The sequence below is a fragment of the Schistocerca cancellata genome, chromosome 11, assembly GCF_023864275.1.
Source record: "Schistocerca cancellata isolate TAMUIC-IGC-003103 chromosome 11, iqSchCanc2.1, whole genome shotgun sequence".
Taxonomy (NCBI): domain Eukaryota; kingdom Metazoa; phylum Arthropoda; class Insecta; order Orthoptera; family Acrididae; genus Schistocerca; species Schistocerca cancellata.
In genome coordinates this window covers 124,698,657-124,718,806 of record NC_064636.1, presented here as the reverse complement: position 1 = coordinate 124,718,806, position 20,150 = coordinate 124,698,657, and positions in this window count along the sequence as shown.

Below are 20,150 nucleotides of genomic sequence, written 5' to 3'. Positions count from 1 at the left end.
TGCTAGAAATTTAAATTTTTTATTTTTTATTGTCTTTTTTTATGAAAAACCTCAACTCAAATTCTAATCATGCAATTAATCTGAAAATTCTATTTCAGTGTTCTGAGAAGGTTATAAGACCGCTGAACTACAGTTATTAATTTGTGGTACAAATTGTATTATTAACAGAGTTTCTGATTTTACATATCCAAAATAAATTTTTTTCTACATATCTAAAAATATCTACATATCTAAAAATTTGAATTTAATAGCAAGCAGTTCCTGAAAATTTCATAGCATTAGCGCATATACTTTCTGAGAAAATGTTCTAGTAATGTGAGAAATGTAAAACAGAGACATGAGGTTCAAAAATTTTCTTATCATACTTCTAGATGTAATAAGCTTACCTCAGTTTTAAAGTCGTCCATACTGATACATCCTCCAGATTTTTTATCTTTTCTAATCTTCCTGCCCCTTTTTTACAGGTCAGACACTGATCTGTTAGCTTTCTTGACCTAGCCCTCATCGATGGTGTAAAATGATTTTGTTTCAAACACACCAGGATCTACACCAGCTCTATCCATCACTTCAGTTCTGCCATTATTTCCGTTGTTGTAACATAAAACTGCGTCATAGACACCTATTTTGTGTACTTCAAGTCCACAGAATGTTCTTTTTGAGCATTTAATCCACATTAAATTCTTGAGACTTTCATTTGCATATTGTGTCTTTGCTTGAAGACACTTCCTCAATAAATCAGGGTTTGCAAGAAACATGAACATGAAAACTTTACAGCCTGGCAGAGAAGCTCTAAATCAATAAGTCTGAATCCAGTGGAATCCATATCAACATCATTAACCTGTACAATTATCCAGAAGCTGAGAGCTGAAGCTGAGAGCTTATGTTCTTCAATTCGAGTTGCTTCCTCTTTTTTGTTAGTAAACCGATTTCCATGAAACCTCCGTTTCCTATACACTGTTTTCCACCACCCATTATGCATAAATCTTGATTTCCACGTAAAGTTTGGCGAATTCAACCCACACCTACTAATATGTGTTGTTATGGTCAAAACGTAAATAAACCACATGGAAGAAAGTTTTCAGGCAGAGGTATAGATGTCAGCCGAAGATATCGAAAGAATATAGCCATTACACTGATAAAGATTCCGCTGAAGCAAGCAGTTTCCCAATTGTTGGAAAAGGTGGGAGTGGCTGCCAGTGCAGAGTTAATCAGTTTAATAATTTAAATGCCTTTCTGAAGTTGCTATCACGGTGAAATTCACACGAAACATAGATTAAACTCTGTAGATCAAGAAAATAATGGTTTTTAAAAAATCGATTTTTTTGACCAAAACCCACTACATCCCACCGCAAGAGATAAGAGTACTTGTTGATTTTCGTGCTGTGAAACATCTCTTCTCCTGCAAGCTCTTTTTTTCCAAAAGCTACCAAACAAATTGAACAGTCTATAGAAGGTAGTAAACAAATGAGTAGATTACAACAAGTAAGACAACTGTATTCTGTTATTGTGGGACAGTAGAGCTTCCAATGCATCTGCTAATGTATACAGCCAGCATTTGTGAGCCATCACTGAAGGACGTGTCCAGTATGATGTCCATTCACAGTAATGCAAGCTTCTATCTGTCTCTTAGGGAATCTTGGGTAACCACATCCTGTGGAGATACTCTCGTGTGTGACAGATGTGTTGGCGGATATTGATGATGTATTTTTGTAGTGTCTGAACATTGTTAATGGCGCGTCCATACACCAAACGTTCCAAGTGTCCCCACAAACAAAAATTCAAGGGATGGTAGTTGGGGGATTGAGCTGGCCAAAGTACTGGGTCACCTCATAAAATCCATTGTCCAAGTGGCGTTCTCATACATTCAGCAGAAATTGGGCTGATGCTCCATCTCCATTCGTTGGTGGAATGCTATATTGTCTATCAGTGCAGACAAGTCAATTGTTAGGAATTAACGATACCTCATACCAATCAACATGTTTGTTAGCGTTTGGTAGTATAAAGGTTGCAGTAGAAGAGCTGATGTGTTTCACAGTGAAGAAGATGAACAAGTTCTCATAGTTCTTACAGTATGCATTTTGAAGTCCATATTGACTGTACATTTTTGTCTTGTTTTGATTCATACTACCACATCTAACAAAGTGGAGTACTTTTTTAACACCCAGTATACAGCAGCATAAAATTATCTCACAAAAACGAAAAACAGAGATATGCTGTGTCAAAATCAATTGTGTGATGCACACATGCTGCGCTGTGGAGCGACCAGTATGGCTGAAAATAAACGCACTTCATATGCTGAGATCAGAATGCAGGCAGTTTTATATGATAATATTCACCACCACTTGCATGGACAATATGAGGATTTTGGCTGTGTGCTTTTTTACCATTTGTGTGCATTTTACCAACTGCATGTATTTCATCAACTAGATTTTTATCATGAAATTTATACATGCAGAGTGCCTTTTATGCTTTGACTTCATGGCAATTTTATAGCAAGTTACAGAAAATCAGATGATGGCAGCATAAGACTGCCATATTGGAGCACAAGAGTGTCTACACTGTGATGGTGGCATATGAAGTGTGCTCATTTTAAAACCTATTACAATAAAACCTAATATTCCTATGAACTAGGTTGAGAAAAATATAGCAGAGCATTTATGTAAAAGACAACTGTAGCCCTAACTGTTAACAAGCATGAAAAACTTACAAATGCTTGTATTAAATATTATGAACATTCTATCTCCCATAGTCACAACTACATGTTTTTCTCTAATTCTTGCTTGCTTTGTCCCATTTTACGATGGGGGTTGACATTTTTGTTTGGGTTGTGGTGATGTTAGTGACAGTGGGTGACTGTGTGCCCTTTCTGATGCCACTATTCCTCCACTATTGAGTTCATATATCCTCTCAGTCTGCATCTAGAGTAAATTTCAAGTGAGAAACTGAGAACATTTTGTATTAAATTTTTGTGTAGTGAGTATCTGAGGTACGACAACACTAACCAGCCTGTATTTACATAATTGATTCTGGGAAATCGCCTAAAAATCATACCCTGGTTCATCAGCCCTCCATGAGGCTAATTCAAACTAGCGTTAGCTCGCCTCCCCAAATCGTGTATGTGGTACATAAACATGTGTGGCTATCTGGACAGGCTGCAGCATCAGAGTTATATAAATAACAGATAATTTAACCCAATAAAGATGTGAAGCAAATGGCAGCAACAAGAGCAGCGGACATAGAAGAAATTGTAATTACTCATTTCCACACATTATAAAAGAAATACTGTGTTGTTTTTCTGTTCCCAAAAATAACCTTAAAGAATTATAATGGCGGTTGCTTGTTTACTTGTTTTTGAAGAGCAAAGACCTACACGATTTTAATTGTGAACTTCTGTGAAAGAAAAATGAATCACGAGAGAATGGATGGTCAGGAGACCTGCAGTACGTTACTGTAGGCGGTGTTGCAGTGACATGGTGCGTTGATACCTGATTGTTGTCTTAACATTTCGTGATGAAAAAGCATAGCTGAAAATTCCTTGTATTCCATATCAAACTGCAACACTCGTGACGCTCCTGGAAGGAGGGCAACATCCTCAAGTCACAGGACAGACTCAGACAGTGACAGCACGCTTGCCTCAGCAATGGCCTGTTATATTGGGCAGTATGAAGAGTCAGGTGAAGCGATGTGGTCAGCACAGCAGCACAGATGCCGATTTAGACAGCGAGTGGCAGCCAGCAACAAAGGTCAGACAGGCTTGGCACAGTTACACAGCTTGGGCTGAGGCACGCCAGAATGTGCAGAATGAGACTGTAGACTAAGTGTGGATTGCCGTGATTCACAGCGATGATAAGTACCAACACAGACAATGGAAAACAACTACTGTGTTTGCCCACATGAGAAGATAATCGACAACAGTGTTTACGTGCTCAGTCAAGTGCACCTTGGCTCTGGAACACAGAACCCCAGGTTAGGTGACAAATAGTGGTCAGTGGTTTGCTAGTGGGTGCGAAGTCAGCAGCATTCAGATGCAGTCCAGGTAGCAGGCCCACACTTGGTGGAAGCAGAGTCTGACAGTGGCAGCTTTCTACACATTTAGTGGACTGACGTGGACCTCCCCTCTGGTGAGGACTCATAATACCTGTCGAAATTTGGCGCTATGTGTATAAGCTGATGTGCTGTGGTTTGGAAATGGTAGCGCTCCTGATCTGTAATTAATAACAGCGTCGAGACTGACCACAGAGCAATCACGACATCACTGCTCCATCTTGCCTGTCATATCAGCAAGTTCACACCATTGACAGTGCTTTAATTGTGTAGTAACTTCTTTCAGAAGGCCAGGGCAATGTCATCACCCCCCTGATTACGACTTCTTTTCCAAGAAAACTCATTCATTGTGGTTGCTGAGACTCCCTGCATCACCCCTGCTGTGACATTGCCTATTAAGCTGGTCACAGGCTCTGTGCGTGCCTCCAGGCAAGGCCTTGGTGCAACTGCATTGTGCAATCAGGTAGCCATAAGGCTAATAATTAAAACAGAAGAAAATATCGGATTTCTCACAGGACAAAAATAGCTTACTTTGATACCTGATACCACTTGCAGACCTGTCTGCCATATGGCAACCACTAACTTTACAACGATTTGCAACTGCATGTGACATAAATGAGACAACATTCTGAGATAGTTTTTGCGTGAAGTCACACTGAACAAGAGGCTCAAAAGACGATGCGCACTATCTTCAATATTCGTTACCTGTATAGAAATCACAGTACGAATGTACTAAAACGACAAGTGTTTCGATGTGGGGAAGTGCTAAGGAGTGTTACAGAATAGATCGAATGGAATTTCAGGTAAAATAATGCCCCTAAGCTCAAGTGGGCAGTGCAAGAGTCGACGTGAATTTCTCAGACCACAGACGTTGGGAGGGTAACATTGGTGTGGTATTTACAAAGAAACACTCGGTGGTAGCTGTTGTGTAAGAGCACGAGAGCATGTGAACACCCTCACTTTTGACACCTTTCGGAGTTTTTGGTGATTTTCCTTTGAATGCTGGTAAAAGTAATGTAGAAGTAATAATCTGAAACATACGGCGCTAAATCTACCACGCTGCACTACATTGCTACTCCTATAGAGTGTGTGAAACTTGGTTTCACAGTCGAGAGTAAACCTTCAGTTGTGCGCGATTTAAGGGGCTTTTGCTCATGCACAACTGGCGTGACGCAGTTGACTTATGGGCCAGATACGTAAGAATTTGATAAAAAACGTGCACGGTTCATGGTGTGCACAGCTAGCCCTTTCTATTCGACTAGAAGTTCATGTCAGTGGCCCCAAGTGGTAGCAGACTGCAGCAGACTCTTTTCGCCATTCGCTTCTCATAAATCCCATTACAGCGTTGCACACTCCTCAGATACGTCAATTCACTCACTATATAGTATAATTGGATGGGATATCAATAGATGTTATTCTTACACTGACAGAAAAATATATTTTGTAGTATTATCAGTAAGATATAATATATTAAGTAATGGATTTTATCATACAGTATTCCGTTTGAATCACTGAGGACCATGAAGTATATCATTGTCAATTGTGATGCTGTAGCGTGATTTCATGCTTCAGATAGCTGTTGATTTCATGGTGGGTGAGGTTTATCCGTGCTGTAGGCCCACATTGTAAATATGAACAATCGCCAGAAGCTCTCTCACTGGTTTCTTTGATATTTAGTTAAATGTGGGATCAATGATAGTGTGCTTTTGGTCTGCATGGTACTCAGCGCCTCATTTCTATTCTTGTCAATTGATCGTGTTGGTAGACAATACTACATGAATATAATCATTTCCATAAACGGTAGTTTGTGTTAGGAGTTGGTCGTTTACTGTGCTAGAATCTGCTTTCGTGTGTAGTGTCAACATGAACTCTGTCGAATATGTTTCAAGTTCTAACAGAAAAGAAAATTAGTAGAAAAAGTTGGCTGCAAAGTAATTAGGGCTTCCCAGATCACCTCCATTGCCTGAGAAAGAGATGAAATCAAATAAGCGTGATTACAAGCGAACAAAGGAGTGTGTAATAAACGTAAGTTGTGTGGGTGTAATGTAACAATGTCTGATTTTCAGCCTGCCAGTTAATTCGTTAGCTAATGCATGTGATAGGGATCTTGTAGATTTGTCCGAAAAAATTAAAAAGCATGCAGACTGCCATTTGCACAAAAATGCGAAACAGAGAGTAACCCCAACTTGCACATTATTTCGTTGTTACCCTAAACTGTATTTAATTATGTACAAATTAACCAAATCAATCAAAAACAATTCTTTTTTCAGGCAAGTTTTGCATATTATTGTTATTATTATTATTGTTATTATTATTGTTATTATTATTATTACTACTGTTCTTATTATTGGCAGAGGCTGCAGTTGTGTAACTATGTTGATTATACAGAAGATACTATTAATTTCATACTCTCACTATATATCTGAGTCGGTTAATTTGTGAACACACAGAACGTATGATCATGAGCCAGTACTGGCAACACTGGTGGGAAACAGTCGTTCATTCAAAAAACCTCACTGAATTATGAAGCTGAAAATATGTGATTATTTTCACTTGTTGTGTGAGATACTTTGACACAAGAATGGGAAACGGTCTCTCAGAATAGAACATAAAGAGTTTAATTTCAGAGGATTGGAGTACTGCATTCACAAAAGATTCTCAGAGTGTCTGGTGCAGTTGGTGCTGAGACATTAGTACGTATTTCTGAAATAGAATAACTGTTCAGGTATACTGAATCCACCTTGCATACCACATAAATAAAAGTGACAACGAACGGAAAATGTGATACCTTGCAGGAAAACATCGATATTCCTCTGACAAGTAAACTTGTTACAGAGAACTGCTACACGCCTAAGACGGATGGTAGAGCATTGGTGTAGATGTACATGTAGACGAAGAATTGTCATCCTTTGAGACTGCTCCCAGATAAATGGCAGATTTCAGAAAGGAATAGACTGCAAGGCAAAGTTGACACGTCATTTTCACTCCCAAAGAGTGCCTGATGAAAGAAATATAACAAATCTGGAAACTATTATGGATAGCGAGAAAGAAGACAAACTACATTTCCGACACTACAGAGAATTAAAATATAGTTGACAGATACTACCGACATTGGTGTAAACATATTAGGCTTCGAGTGTTATAAAACACTTTGAGCTGCGACGAAATTAAATTTTTTACCAACAAACACAGAGCAAAGCAGTAGAGGAGGAACAAATAAATTGAAACAGAAAAAAATTATGTTTTTCACTGAAACATATTTAACTCTTTATTCAGGTGAAGAGGCAAATGCTTTCGACAGATCTCAAATTGATTCCATATTTCTAGATATCTTGAAAATTTTTGATACCATTTCTCAGAAGACACTTGTAATCATGCTGCGTGCCTATGGAATGTTTCCTCAGCTATGCAAATGGATTCATGATTTTCTGTCAGAAAGATCATAGTATGTAGTAATCAAGGGAAAATCATCGAGTTAAACAAAAGTGATTTTCCCCTAGGAAGTGCTATAGGCCCTGTACCGTTCTTAATCTACATAAATTGTTTAGAAGATAATCTGGGCGGCCCTCTTAATCGTTGCACATGATGCTGTTATTTATAGTGGAGTAAAGTCACAAGAAGATCAAAACCAAATGGAAAATGATTCAGAAAAAATATCTACATGATGCGAAAAGTGTGAGATCCTCATCATGAGTACGAAAAGAAATCCGTTACATTTTGGTTACGTGATACATTACTCAAATCTAGGAGCTGTCAATTCAACTAAATATCTAAGAATTAGAATTACGAACAACTTAAATTGGAATGATGACGTAGATAATGTTGAAGGAAAGGCAAACTAAAGACCGCATTTTATTGGCAGAAGACTTTGAAGATGCAACGGATCTGCTAAACAGACTGCCTACACTACATTTCTCCGACCTCTTTTAGAGAGTTGATGTGCACTATGGGATCCTTATCCGGCAGGAATGACGGAGGACGTCGAGGAACACCAAATAATGGCAGCACGTTTTGTAGTACGCGAAATGGTGGAGAGACAGTCATGTATATGATAAGCGAGTTGGTATGACAGTCATTAAAAGAAAGGCGCTTTTCTTTATAGCGAGATCATTTCACAAAATTTCAAGCACTGATATTCTCCCATGAATGTGAAAATATTTTATTGTCGCCAACGTACAGAGGTGGTAATCGGAAAAATAAGAGAAATCAGAGAACATATAGATATATTTTACTACGCACTGTTAGAGGGCAGAATGCTATAGAAATAGTCTGAAGGTGGTTCGAATAACCGTCGGCCAGGCAATTAAGTTTGACTTGCAGAGTAATCATGCAGACGTTGATGTATTTCTTCCATGTCCATTGTAATAACCAGAAAAATATACAAAATAATCTTTCTCCCAACAAGGGCACGGATTACTTCCATTAAATTCTTTTTTAATTGCAACCTAAGAAATAAGTGTTTTGGAAGCGATGCCCGATGTCTTTTAGTTGTTATTTACCGCTGTTTCACAGGAACGTTTTGTAATAACTAAAAACATCATTCATCATCTACATATACATAAATATCAATATCAGCAAACCACTGTGAAGTGCATGGCAAAGGGTGCGACCTATTGTACCAGTTATCAGTGTTTCTTCACGTTCCATTCACATATGGAGCGTGTGAAGAATGATTGAACACCTGTGTGAATGCTGTAACTGTTCTAATCCTGTTCTCATGATCCCTATGTGAGCAATACTTGGGGAACTCATCCGAAATTTCAATGTAGAATCGGACAGGGATTGCGTTGGGGCCTAGAGCTTTGTGCAATTTTAACGAATTTTAACGAAATCAGTTCTTTCTCAACGCCACTGACACTAAAAATTATTTCACTCATCTTTCAGTTGCACAAGGGTTAAATTGGGGCAGTTCTCCTAGCTTTTCTTTGAATAGGAACATTTGGAAACGGAATTAAGCATTTCAGCTTTTGCTTTGCTGCCCTCAGTTTGAGTTTCTGTCTCAGTCGCTAGGGACTTGACACTAACTTTGGTGCCACAAACAGCCTTTACTTACAACCAGACTCTCGTTGGGTTTTGTACAAGATCATTTGACAATATTCTGCAAAGGTAATCACTGAGGACATTGTCCTCCTGATAAGGAAATGTGTTTCATTCAACCTCTCTTTATCTATAGTGCTGTTCCTTGTTATACACCTGTTATGCACTAGTTTCCGTTTCTTTAGAAGTTTCGTTACAGTGACTTACCATTGATGATCCCTCCCATTACGAACTGTTGTACTGCGTACATATCTGTCCACTGTATGGTGAACCATTCCTTTAACTTGAGGTATAGTTCCCCTACATGCTCCCGCCCTGTGCTGGAAGTTTCAAGTTCCGCATGGAGATATGACACTCCCGATTTTTTATCTTGTTTACTGAACACACATATCTTTTTGCTTGTTTTAGTTGTCCTTTGTACTTTGGTAATCAGTCTTGCCACAATCTCATCATGATCACTGATACCAGTTTGGATGTAGACAGCCTCAGAGAGATCAGTTCTGTTTGTTCCCATTGGATACAATATATTTCCATCATGAGTGGGGTTCTGAACTATCTGTTCTAGGTAGTTTCCAGAGAAGATATTTAATACTGTTTCACAGGATGACTTATCATGCCCACCACTAACAAAACTATAATTTCTCAATTGATTCTTGAATGACTGAAGTCTCCATCAATGATTACATTATGACTGGGTAACTTACATAGAGGTGAACTGAGGTTTTCTCTTAAGTTTCCGGTTACATCAGCAGATGAGTTTGGTAGGGAGTAGAGGGTCCAATTACCTTTTCATGTCAACCACTGATACTGAATCTTGCCCAATCAGTCTCTCATCTAGCTTCAATTTCTGATACTGAGTCTTGCCCAATCAGTCTCTCACCCAGCTTCAGTTTCTATCTCAGTGGATTTCAGTTTTTCAGTACTGTGACAAAAACATTGCTTACATTTCGGTTAGCCTGTCCTTACGATGTACACTTAAATTTTCCCCAAAAACCTCATTGCTATCAATTTCAGGTTTCAAATGGCTTTCTGTATTATGGAGGCTTCATTGCTTTTCAGTAGTGCTTCGAATTCTGGCACTTTGTTGCGAATGCTTGAGCAGTTAACCACTAGGATTTTAATACTCTCACCTGTGGGAGGCATTTGTTTCGATTTTACACAGATACTTCTTCTGGATTTACTGCAATTCTTGTTCCCAGGATTGCATGGAAGGTCGCGTAGTCTAAAAAACTTTTGTTTGCTCCCACATACAGTCAGCTACCTGGATAGCAGCCTCTGATGTGTAGTGCACACCTGACCCATCGAGAGGCACCCTACAGTTCTCCACACAATGGCATAACTCCAGGAAGTAGCACTCTAGCTTGTCACAGAACTTTTGAAGTCTCTGGTTCAGTGCTGCCACTCAGTGCAGAACCAATGATCCACAATCAGTTTTGGAGATAATGCTGCAAATTGTGAGCTCTGCTGAAAGTCTGTGCACAAGGCTGGTCTTCTCAGTTGTCTCTATCAGTTTCTGAAATGATCCCAGTATGACCTCAGAGCCCAGACAACAGGCTTCATTTATTACAACATGTGCAACAATCTGCAGTTGTTTTCACCTCATTCCCTCAATGGCTGTTGGAATAGCCTCTTCAATATGTTGAATGAGGCCTCCAGATATACACACTGGGTGCACCTCATGCCCTTTCCTGTCCCTTGCTGCCATTTCCCTAAGGGGTACCACCATTCCCTGTACAATTGAACTACCAACAGTTCAAACACCTCTACCTTTTTGCGTTTACCTCCTACTGACACTGGACAAAAAAGGTTTCCCGAAAACAGGTGAAGTGAGTCCCACTGGCTTAGTTTCAGTTTCAATTTCAGTGAAAGACAGCACCTCGAAATTGATATTTAGGGTATCAGTACAATACCCTGAGTTCTCCATGGTCCCTGTTGACACTGTGGAGGATGCCTGGATCTACCACTGAAACGCCACTGACAGTCTAGTGCACGAGTAATGAGAGATTCTGTACTCTCTGCAGAGGAGACAGGGTCCATAGAAGAGGACAGTTCTTGAGTCGCCATTGATACTGGCACCACAGGTATATGACTCTCGGTAACTCTTCATCACACTTATAAGCAGCGTCTGACAGTCCTTTGATAGCTGTCAAGGCGATTTACAGCTGCCTACAAAATTCAACCAGCTCATCCCATGACTGAGAATAGCATTCACTGCAGGGCTGAATTTTGGCTGGCGCAATGTATTGCGGGACAGTGAACAAATAATTTCAAATTAACCCTGCTGATTATCTTTTATGTCCATTGAGCTATAAAGCTACTAATTCCCGTAAGAACTGAAGCAAACATAGAGAACGATATTTCTATTAAGACAAGAGAGTAAAATTTTTAGGGTTAGTTATAGCTACTAGGAAACTTTAAACTGGAGTTAATTTATGATAAATGTAGGTAATATGTACGTTCTTTAATGGAAAACTATATGTCTGCTACAGTACCTAAATCACAAACTTTGATTGACAACAAGTTAGGTTATGCACATGACAAGCAGCTTCTGAAAATTCTCAAAAATGCACGTTTATTTGCGTCGATACACCGTGAAATTTGGGGTGATCTACTCTTTGGCAGTAACTGTGAATGACAAACACTGATTTTCTACGAAATAAGTTATCCAAAAACACTTGCGAAAATATAGTTTTGTAAGCGACTGAAATTTCTCACAAGTAACGTATTTCTCAATTAATGATACAGTGCAATTAGAAAAGGATTGTTTTCAAAAGGATAGGCCTACTGTTCTAAAAAAATTTATGAGAGCAAAATTGAGTTAAAGCCTACAATTAACAATAACAGTATGTATTGATTGTGACACTCCCGAACATTCGAATTTCACAATAGACCACAATACAAACGGATATTGACACAATAAATAAAACATTATGAGGAACTGACGTGATCAGTAAAGTATGCGAATCTAGAATTTCAACTCGGCTCTTCAGTCTCACACAAAGGAAAATTCCGAAGTCGACTTTTATATATAAATAAACGTGCTAATTGCACGAATTTTTAAATTAGCTGTTTCTGTGCCAACTTCTTCCCTGGCGTGCTGAAGAAGAACACTGAAACATGTGTGAATCAGTCGAAATATACAAAAATGTGCAGCACCAACAAAGCACATCTTCTGCTTCTTCCAGATAGCTAGATATCTGGAGGTACAATATGAGTTACATTTTCAAGACCAGCACAGAAGAGAAAACCTCTAGTGTGTGTGTGTGCGTGCGTGTGTGTGTGTGTGTGTGTGTGTGTGCCTGAGCATGTGCATGTGTGTGTGTGTGTGTGTGAGTGAGTGTAATTGCACATAAATACGAACAAAAATTTATGAAACAATTTTCATTAAATAGTTTGAAGTTAGGCTTCACTGGCTTGTGTAAGATACCAGTGCAAGATATGCTTTTATCTCATGATAATTAAATTCATTATACGCAACGTCTGTAACATAATTCGTCAAGATTTTAGAAACTTTTATTATTCTCATCAGTGTCATCATCGTCATAAAACTCTTATGACAACATAAATTTGTAAGAAAGCTTGAAAATATAATCAAAATATGTATCAACATAAAACTTTCAGTGCACATGCCATTCCTCTCAATCTACAATACTCACTGTAAGAGTGAAATGAAACAGTTGCGTAAATTATATATTTTCAACTCAGTCATGCTGCTGATTATCAGGTGCGCAATACTACTTTAGAATTTGCCCTCTTACTGTCAAATGCATTTAGCCTCAATGTAATTGAGCCATGGCTGGTTCGCCTTATGCCTTACATTAAACCTTGGTTGCTATTCTGTGATTAGTCCCCTGCAGTTATCATGATCATGCTGTTATCCTCTCCCTCCGCAAGTGATAGCAGCAACGTATATCGATATTCGCGCCCTTGTAGTATCTTTGGCCTCGTGTTTATACTTTCCGACTGTGCGATGCTGGCAGTTGGTTGGTTGCCGTGGGGCAGGGAGGAAGTCTCTGTGGTGCGTGTCTCGCCGGGCCTGCTGGCGGAGTCCACATGCAGTCAGAGTGTGAGGGGCTGTTCCCATTGATACAGTCTGTGGTTCACCAATCGCGGGCACGAAAGTTGAGTGTTTACTTAATCTACCAGCCAGTCCCAACTGTTCACATTGTGTCTCACGTAAGCGAGCATTAGTGTTTGAGTTACAGGCAAACCTTTGGAAACTTCTGAGCGCCGTTTGATGTGCTGTCTTTTCTTATTTGTCCTTGTTGTTTGTTTATGTATGGCTTCTAGCCGATTTTAAATTAAAGTTGTTTTGCCCTTAAGGAGTGAGATTGTTTGGGCCTTCTGCCTAATTTAGAGAAATGTTTTAAGATGAGGCCTTCTGCATTTTAAAATTCAAATTCTTGTTTTTGAGTCTCAAGTGGTTAGCCTTCAGCCAGTTTTAAATTAAAGTTGTTTTGCCCTTGAGGAGTGACATTGAATGGCGCATTTAGCCGGGAATTAACTTCTAAAACTAATGTTTGGCTTGCTCTGTTTTTAATGTTTCCTTTACTCTTGTAATGTTTGTAAAATGAGTGAAGTAGTATGTTCGAGTGCAACTGACAGCCACTCATTTTGGTCGCTTTCCACAAGTTAAACTGTCTGTCCTGTCCTGCGGGTGTCTCAGGGGATCTCAGTAATATCGAATGAGGTTGAAAAACGTAGAATGATAAATTGCAAATAATGAAGTGTGATGTCAGGAAGAGTAAAAATTGAAGAAACGTCCCACGTAACTCCAACACTACATGGTCATTAGACACACTGCCATAAAGGCCGACTCACACATGAGAGAATAGAACAGCAAAAGCATTTCACATTGTATTTCAAGATGGCATTCACACAGAGTGTGAATGGCATGGAACACTATAGCAATGTCAAGGTTTTTTGGGAAGAAAGTATTGACACTGATGCAGGGTGGAGGGGAGAGGAGACGATGATGACGATGAAGATGCTGTTGTCATCTAATACCACAAGTCAATCTACATTCACAATGCTTCACTCATGTTACAGTACTGGATTTCGTACATCTGCATCTTCCTAGTTCTTATTTTATTATTATACTTTGCTTTCTTGGCACATTGCAGACTTTCTATGGCAAATTGTTTTTTTTTATTGAATGTTCTTCCATAAGACTGGCTAGATATCTGAATGCACAATATGTGGTAGGTTTTTCAGTAGCAGCACAGATGAAAAAAATCAACACAGAGTGCGTACGTGTGTGTGTGTGTGTGTGTGTGTGTGTGTGTGTGTGTGTGTGTGTGTTGAAAAGACTCTGCATAGTATTCCAGTTTTGTTTGACATGTTTCTACATTTATAATTTCTTTAGCAAATGTTAGTGTCGATGTTCAGAAATGCTTAGGCCACACTTTTCCTAGTGATTCAGATCACAGTAATTTAACGTGCATTCGTTGTAAGGAACATCCTTATGAATTTAGCTTTGGTTATTAATAAGCTTATGTCGATTCATGGCTCATATCAGTACCAATAACGTGTGTCTCTTTGGAGCAGAGGAGATTCTCTCTGGTTTCGGGCAGCTAGTGGAAATGGTAAAGACTGCCAGTCTTGCTTGCGGGATTGAGGTGGAGCTCACCATTTGCAGCATTGTTGACAGAACCAACTGTGGTCCGTTGGTGCAGAGCCGAGTGCAGGGCCTGAATCAGAGGCTCAGGCGGTTCTGTGACCGTGTAGACTGCAGATTCCTTGACTTGCACCATCAGGTGTTGGGTTTCCAGTTTCCGCTTAATGGGTCAAAAGTCCACTACGTACAGGAAGTGGCTACACAGGTAGCAGTGGCTGTGTGGAAGCGTCTGGGCAGTTTTTTTAGGTTAAAAGGTCTCAGGGAACCATAGGAAGGGCGTCTGTCGAAAAGGGGACGGCTAAAACACAGTAAGTTAGGTGTAGAAACGATCGGTATTGTAGTTGTAAATGGTCGTAGCTCTGACGGAAAAGAACCAGAGCTCCAAGCCCTAATAGAAAGCACTGAAGCTGAAATAGTTATAGATAGAGAAAGCTAGCTAAAGCCAGAAATAAGTTCAGCAGCAATTTTTGAAACGATCTAAAAGTGTTCAGAAAAGATAGATTAAATACAGTTGTTGGGGAATATTTATTGCTGTCAGAAGTAGTTTACCTTGTAGTGAAATTGAAGAAGATAGTTCCTGCAAAATAGAGTGGGTAAAGGCTTTACTTGACAATCGGACAAAACTATTAATTGGATCATTTTACCGAGACCCCAACTCAGAAGATATAGCTGCTGAACAGTTCAAAGGAAACTAAGTCTCATTTCAAATAGGTACTCTACTCATACAGTTATAGTCAGTGGTAACTTCAATCTACCCTCGATATGCTGGAAAAATTATACGTTTAAAGCTGGTGGTAGGCATAAAGCGTCATCCGAAATTGCACTGAATGCTTTCTCAGAAAATTATTTTAAACAATTAGTTGATGAGCCTACTCGAAGCGTAAATGGTTGCAAAAGCATACTTGACCTCTTAGCAACAAATAATCCTGGACAAATAGTGAGTATCGTGATAAATACAGCGATTAGTGAACACAAGACAGTTGATGCTAGGCTGAATGCTGTAACACGTACAACCATCAAAAAGAAAAGCAAAGTACGAGTATATCTATTTAAAAAATCGGATAAAAATGCTCTCAACGCCGTTGAAAGAGACAGTCTTCACTCCTTCCGATCTTATCATGTAAGCATAGGAAAGTTGTGGAATGATTTCAAAGAGATAGTTTCAACAGCAATTGAGAGATACATACCATATAAATTAATAAGTGATGGTACTGATCCCCCATGGTACACAAAACAGGTCATATCGCTGCTGCCGAAGCAGCGTAAGTACACTCCTAATGCAAAAGAACGCAAAATCCCCAAGACTGGTAAAGTTTGACAGAAGTTCGAAATATAGTGTGAACTTCAATGCGAGATGCTTTTAATAATTGACACAACAAAACTCTGTCGCATAATATGGCAAAGAACTCAAAGAGATTCTGGTCATATATAAAGCACACCAGTGGCAAGACGCAATCAATACCTTCCCTGCGCGATCACAACGATGAAGTCACTGATGACAATGGCCGTAAAGCAGAGTTACTAAACATGGTTTCTGAAACTCCTTCACCCAAGAACACAAAGTAAATATTCCTGAATTCCAATGAAGAAAAACTACCAAGATCAGAAACATAGAATCATCAGTGTCGCAAAGCAGCTTAAATCAGTAAAGGCAAGGGTCCAGGTTGTATACCAGTCAGGTTCCTCTCAGATGATGAGTGTTGATTCAATAGCTCCATATTCAGCAATTATATACAACCACTCGCTGACAGAAAGATCTATAACTAAAGACTGGAAAATTGCTCAAGTCACACCAATACCCAAAAAGGGAAGTAGGAGTAATCCGCTGAATTACAGGCTCATATCACTAACGTCGATTTGCAATAGGGTTTTGGAACGTATACGGTATTCAAACCTCGAAGAAATCGATTTATTGACACATAGTCAGCATAGACTCAGAAAATATCGTTCTTGCAAAACACAACTGCCTCTTTATACTCATGAAGTAATGAGTGCTATCGACAGGGGATGTCTGATTGATTCCATATTTTTAGATTTCCAGAAGACTTGCGACACCACTTCTCACAAGTGTCTTCTAACCAAACTGCATTCCTATGGAATATCGCCTTATTTATGCTACTGGATTCGTGATTTCCTGTCAGAAAGGTCACAGTTCATAGTAATAGATGGAAAGTCATTGAGTAAAACAGAAGTAATATCCAGCGTTCCCCAAGGGTGCGTTACAGGCCCTCTGTTGTTCCTGATCTATATGAACGATATAGGAGCAACACTCTGAATTTATAGATAATTTCAATAGTGATTACGAACTAGTAGAACCAAAGTATAAAAGATTGTTTCTTAAATATATTATAGGTCAAATAACGGGTTCTCCGCGCAGTAAACTTATCGTTAGAGATTACACTGAAACATGGTCAGAAGTGAGGTAGATTCTCACGGAGAATTATGCAAACATTATGACATTAGATTTCTATACGTGCAAAATCTTTAATAGCCAGCAAACGAGGGATGAAAGTGTGGTGCAATGGGGAGCCCGAGTAGATTCTCTGCAGTTTCATTTCAGAGAGGCCATGAGGAAGGCAATGATGGCAGACGAAATTCCAGGCAGTTGCGCATTGATAGGAGAATTAGGGAGAGCTGTTTTTATACAGGGACTATTTATCGAAAGGATAAAGACGATAGTGCGAGCACAGGGAGAGAGAAGCACTTTGTCAGAAGCATTTGATTTAGCATCGACAGAAGAGAGAGCAATCCCCTCTGAAAAAGAAAAATATCGGCAGGTAGGATATTCAAAGCAAATTAATTAGAAGGGGTGCCATAACTGCGGGAAAATAGGGCATTTACCGAGAGAATGCAAAAGCAGAGTACAAATAAGTTCAACCAGAACAAGGGGGCTCAGTCCAAACCCATGAGAACTAAGCTACCCATAAAGGAAATAGTTGTTGACCAACTGTGAGGAAATGGTGCTCACGGAGAATGTCCTCTGCCAATAAGGTGTGTAAAGTGTAACCTAGTAGGCCATTCCCTCCTTGTAATAGAGCAAAACCTGTTACATCTTTCACATGCCGTCACACAGGACACTATGCTAGTGAATGTAGTGAGAGTCGTTGGACCACCATACATCAACTAGAGAGGACCAACATACATCAACTAGAGAAGCCGGGAAACGGACCACAAACGTAATGCAGCAGTTCCATTACGTTGTGGTGACAGGAATAGTACGTACAGCAGACTGCATTAGTAAAAATGATTACTTACAATAGAGAGCAAGATAGGGCTGTTAGTGGACAGCGGAGCACACGTAAGTATAATTAAAGCTGAGGTTTTAAAGCAGAAATTAGTAGACACCAGAAAGGCAGTGACAATAAGGAGTATCGCAAATGAGGAAATTAGAACTGAAGGACAGGTTAGAATACAGCTGCAGACGAAAAGAGGTAAAGGATATTACCACGAATTCCAAGTTGTAAGGGCACAAATGTATTTGCCATTCGAAGGCTTACTAAGAAGGGGTTTACTAGAAAAGCACAGAGTAGTGTTAGATTATGTACGTAGAAGCTTTAAGTTTTGAGTTTAATGGTTAGAGTTGAAGGAAGCCACAGAAGACGCACTGTTATCGAAGCCATCTCGAGTAGTAAACAGAGAACGGGCCAGTTACGCTGCAGTTACCAAACACGGACGATCGGGAGCGTCACCGTTAGCAGATAAGCAAGGTATGCAAGGCGAAGGCAATGAGGACCGGATAGACATATATCGAGAGACATAGAGGGAATCTCACAGATAAAGACAGAGTGCCATGCGTTGAAAGTGAGTGTAAATACGGAAATTAAGAAATATGAAGAGGAAAGAAGAAAAAACGATAAAATAAGGAAGGAAAACCGTTATTTAAAAGCTAAAGTGTATTTCGTGGAGAGTGAATTATAAGCTGCCAAAAAGCAGATAGAAAAACTGAGAAGGGAAATAGCTCATCCTAGGAAATCAGTTGAAGGTCAGATAATTAAAATGAAGAATAGCACCGAGAAGCCAGAAGAACATAGGTTCACAAGAGAGAAACTGCTACTTAAGGCCAGTAAGGGGCAATCAGTGAAATGTAGCTAGCAGGGCAACCAGTAAAAGATTTTAAGTATGATTAATATAGCCAGCAGGGGCTAGCATGGCGCAAAATTACGATCGGTTCCAGGGAGGAAAGATTCGTATGAGTATCGAAAGTGAACAGTACAGAAGTGATAATTCCGAAACAGGGACGTGATTATCCCCGAGGCAATAGTAACAGTCCAAAGAGCGACTTGAATTACTAGTATATTAAATACTCGTGAAGAAAAGGTACAATTAGACATGCCAGACGTGTTAGCAGAAGAATTTCCGCCACCAAGTAGTTATAAAATTAGACAAGTATCCACCAGAATGAAGAGCGTAAATACGTCAAGGCTCTTCATGTAAAGAGAAAGCAGGCCAACAAAACATTTAAATAGTTAGGAAGTACAGGCTTTCAAGAGGATATGTGCCACGTATAATGTTGTATTTCATTTACTAGGAAATGTATTGACTCATACTACAGTAGTGAAACATAGTATACCGTTAATACCATAAGCAAAAGGAGTGATAATAAATCAAAGGCCGTATAGAATACCCCCAGGCGCAGCGAGACTCGCAACAAAAGAAGTACAAGGGACGTTAGCTGATGGCATAATATCCCATAGTACTAGCCCATGGAATTTCCCCATACTGATATTGCCAAACAAACTAGATGCCAGTGGTCGGCAAAAATGGCGAATAGTAGAGGATTATAGGAAGTTAAACGACATTCCATTAAATATGGTTTATCCCCTTCCCAGGATAGATGAGATATTAGACATCCTGCGAAAAACGAAGTATTTTTCAATGTAGATTTAGCGAAAGGGTATTATCAAGTGTTGATAGACGAAAAGGACCGAGAAAACAGTTTTTAGCACTCCCACGGGACATTATGAGTACAATAAAATGATCATGGGACTAAAAACCGCTCCGTCGATATTGCAGAGACTAATGAATACGGTACTCAGTGGAGTACAGGGCAACAGGGTTTTTATTTACCTCGATGATATTGTGGTAGTGGGTGCAACGTTAGAGGAACATAATGCACACCTGGAAAAAGTATTCTAACGGCTAAGACAAGGAAACTTGAAATTACAAGTAGATAAATATGAGTTTCTAAGAAAAGAGGTAACTTTTCTGGGCCATGTCCTAACAGCTTCAGGACTACAGCCAGATCCTGCAAAGATAGAGACCATCAAAAAGTGCCCACCGCCAAAGACAACGAAGCAATTGAAATCATATCTGGGGCTCATTGGATAATACAGGCGCTTTATAAGGAATTTTAGCAAAATGGCCAAACCCCTACATGATTTATTGAAGAAGGGAATTCTGTATGAGTGGGGATCGAACCAAGAAGAGGCAATCCAGCAGTTGAAGGAAAAAC